Source organism: Rhinopithecus bieti, unplaced genomic scaffold (genome assembly GCF_001698545.2).
Source record: "Rhinopithecus bieti isolate Rb0 unplaced genomic scaffold, ASM169854v2 scaffold_2524, whole genome shotgun sequence".
Taxonomy (NCBI): Eukaryota; Metazoa; Chordata; class Mammalia; order Primates; family Cercopithecidae; genus Rhinopithecus; species Rhinopithecus bieti.
Window position 1 is genome coordinate 2,941,134 of NW_016803991.1, and position 3,875 is coordinate 2,945,008.

Here is a 3,875-nt window from a genome sequence, read left to right on the forward strand (position 1 = left end):
AATGCAGACTGATGCATCGATTAGACAAAAAGAGGAAGCACTCTTGAAGAACTCAATATAGACAGAATCAGAAATCCAGCAATTCTGCTGCTGAATGTAAACCTTACAGAAATTCTTACATATATATTTACATACATGCAGAGACAAGTTTGAAGATATTTATTGGTGTTAGTGGTTGCAAGCATTTGGAGGGTTAAACCTATGCACCCATCATAAGGTAAGTGGATGTGTAAAATGTAGCAAGGCAAACTAGAGTGAAATTCATGTACAGATAGCAACAAGGATAGAATTTAAATAAAAATAAAGTGTTGAGTGAGAACAAGTAAGAAACATAATAATATTCTTACGTAAATAAAATTTATGCAAATAGAATAATTTACAATTTGCAGGAATGCATACCATTTCAATTTGATAATTTTACAAAATGGAGCCAGAAGCAAATTATAAGTATTTATTCTTTGCTGTAAGATATAATCTCAAAAAAATAGAAGTGAGGCAGAGAAGCAAGGGATGCTAAAACAGAGTGAGGCATTCCTGTTCTGGATACCTCTCCATGATGAGTTACAAAAGGCACAATTTTCTCTCGTGTGTCTTGTGTATGTCCTTGGTCAGGCATTTCTGGACAGATGCCATGCAAAAAACTATGCTTTGGAAAAGTCAATAGGACTTTGGAATGGAGACAGAATTAGTTGCATAGGTTGCTCACATCTCCTGTCTTGATTGGTCAAAATTTTTCTCCCGGGGAATTAACTGTACCTCACTTTAAGGTTGAGGAAGGGAATTGGTTCCCGGAAAAGACAGATCGCATGCCTTATGGTGTGGTACATTGTGTTGTGCTGGGAGCATTTAAAACTCTTAAGTGGAATCACTGGCTATAGCATTGACTGAGTTTGAAGAAGTGGGCAGATTCAAGGAAGAAGTGACTGTGAGGAGATATATGTCATAGTTGGCACACATGCAAACAAAAAGATACATATTCAACATATTAAAATGGCTGATCATGCTGAGGAGGCAAGAAGGAGTGGGGAAAGTGGATAAAAGGGAATAAGTAAAACAAGGGTGTTTGGTAGGAACAAGAGTGGTAATGGGTCATGAACTAGAGTATAATTAAATTTATCTCTGATATAGTTTGGATCTGTGTCCCTGCCCAAATCTCATGCTGAATTGTAATACCCAGTGTTGGAGGTGGGGGGTCTGGTGGGAGGTAATTGGATAATGGGGGTAGATTTCTCATGAATGGTTTAGCACCATCCCCTTGGTGCTGTCCTTGTAATAGTGAGTGAATTTTCCTAATATCTGGCTATTTAAAAGTGTGTGACACCTCGGTCTCTCTCTTGCTCCTGCTCTGGCCATGTGACATGTTTGCTTCCCCTTCACTTTCCACCATGATTGTAAGTTTCCTGAGGACTACCCAGAAGACAAGCAGATGCCAGCATCATGCTTCCTGTAGAGCCTGCAGAACCATAAGCCAATTAAACCTTTTTTAAAAATAAATCATCCAGTCTCAGGTATTTCTTTATAGCAATGTGAGAACGGACTAATACAATCTCCTTCCTGTAAAACTAGAAAGAAAGGAAAGTAAAGAAAACCCAATAGATTGTGTCTTAGCAGCAAACAAATGTGGTATAAACTCCCAAATGTGAAGACCCTTTATGTATTGAATTAATCAATAACCACAAGACTGCGTATTATGAAAGAAGATATGCTAGTTGTTTCTTTTCAATGCTGAAAATGAAATCAATATTGGTTTTGTTCAATTAAAATGGGGGATAGCCTTTCGGCGCTACCTACAGAGGGGTCCATACAGCCTTGTTCTGGATTCCCATCATAACTTAAAGGGAAACTTTTCACAATGTCCAGAGCCCTTGATGTCCTGCAAATGAAGGAGGAAGATGTCCTTAAGTTCCTTGCAGCAGGAACCCACTTAGGTGGCACCAATCTTGACTTCCAGATGGAACAGTACATCTATAAAAGGAAAAGTGATGGCATCTACATCATAAATCTGAAGAGGACCTGTGGAGAAGCTTCTGCTGGCGGCCCCGTGCCCATTGTGCACATTGAAAACCCTGCTGATGTCCAGTAGTTATTCCTCCAGGAATATGGCCAGAGGCCTGCTGAAGTTTGCTGCTGCCACTGGAGCCACTCCAATTGCTGGACCGCTTCACTCCCTGGACCTCACTAACTAAGGCAGTTCCAGGCAGCCTCGCGGGAAGCCACGGCTTTCTTGTAGTTACTGACCCCAGGGCTGACCACCAGCCCTCTTACAGAGGCATCTTATGTTAACCCACCTAGACCATTGCTCCTGTGTAACACAAGATTCTCCTCTGCGCCTATGTGGGACATTGCCATGCCATGCAACAACAAAGGGAGCTCACTCAGTGGGTTTGATGTGGTGGATGCTGGCTCCGGGAAGTTCCTGCGCATGTGTGGCACTATTTCCCGTGAACAACCCGTGGAGGTCATCCTGATCTCTACTTCTACAGAGATCCTGGAAGAGATTGAAAAGAAAGAGCAGGCTCCTGCGAAAAGGCAGTGACCCAAGGAGGAATTTCAGGGTGAATGGACTGCTCCAGCTCCTGAGTTCCACTGCACTCAGCCTGAAGATTGGCAGACTGGTCTGAAGGTGTAACGGGTGCCCTCTGTGCCATGCAGCAGTTCCCTACTGAAGACTGGAGTGCTCAAGCCTGCCACGGAAGACTCGGTCCTGCAGCTTTTCCCCCCCCCACTGCTCAGGCCACTGAATGGGAGGGAGCAACCCTGACATGGTCTAAGCTGTTCTTGCACGGGCTCTTAAGGCAACATGGAAAAATGGTTGATGGAAAATAACATCAGTTCTAAAAAAAAAAAAAAAAAAAAAAAAAAAAAAGAAAAAAAGGAGGGATAAAATTATATGATAAAAGTAACATTTCTTATATTACAAATATTATTAAGAGTACTAAGGAAGACTAGGCAGGATTAGTTGAGTCCATGAAACTCAATAAAGAGAAATTGTTTACTAATATCTTGCTAAAGGTGTTTAATTAATACAAATCAAAACCACAATGAGATACTATCTCACACCAGTCAGAATGGCTATTACTAAAAAGTCAGAAAATAACAGACGTTGGCTAGGCTGCAGAGAAAAGGAAACATTTATACACGGTAGGAATGTAAATTAGTTCAGCTACTGTGGAAGGCATTTTGGAGATTTCTCAATGAACTAAAAATAGAATTACCATTTGATCCAGCAATCTCATTATTGGGTATAAACCCCCCTACCTCCAAAAAATAAATCACTCCACCAAAGACACCTGTGTTCGCATGTTCATCACCGCACAATTCACAATAGCAAACACATGACATCAATCAGGGTGCCAATTTGCTGTGGATTGGATAAACAAAATATGGCATTTTTACACCGTGGATTACCGCACAGCCACAAAAAAGAACTAAATCATGTCTGTTTCAGCAATATGAATGCAGATGGAAGACAATATCCTAAGCAAATTAATGCAGAAACAGAAAATCAAATACTGCATGTTCTCACTAATAAATGAGAGCTAAACACTGGGTACTCATGGACATAAATATGGGAACCAATAGACACTGAAGACAGCAAAAGGAGGAAAAGAGAGAGGTAGGGAGGAGTTGAAAAACTACCAATTGGGTACTATGTTCATTACCTGGGTGAGGGGTTCAATCGCACCTCAAACCTCAGCACCATGCAATATACCCTTTTAATGAACCTGTCCATATACCCCCTGAATCTAAAATAAAAGTTGAGAAAAAAAAAGAAAGAAATTGCTTATAAACCATAAATCCCCCAGGACTTGAATAGAGAAAGAACTGTCTCTATAAAAGAGTAATGTTTAATATTTGTTAGGTCCCTTTTGTCT

At 40.7% G+C, this 3,875-nt stretch overlaps 1 pseudogene; it reads left to right on the forward strand.

Moving 5' to 3' along the window:
• The first annotated feature begins 1,846 nt into the window (after positions 1–1,846).
• LOC108522102 (40S ribosomal protein SA-like) lies at positions 1,847–2,826 on the forward strand (annotated as a pseudogene).
• The last annotated feature ends 1,049 nt before the right edge of the window (positions 2,827–3,875 follow it).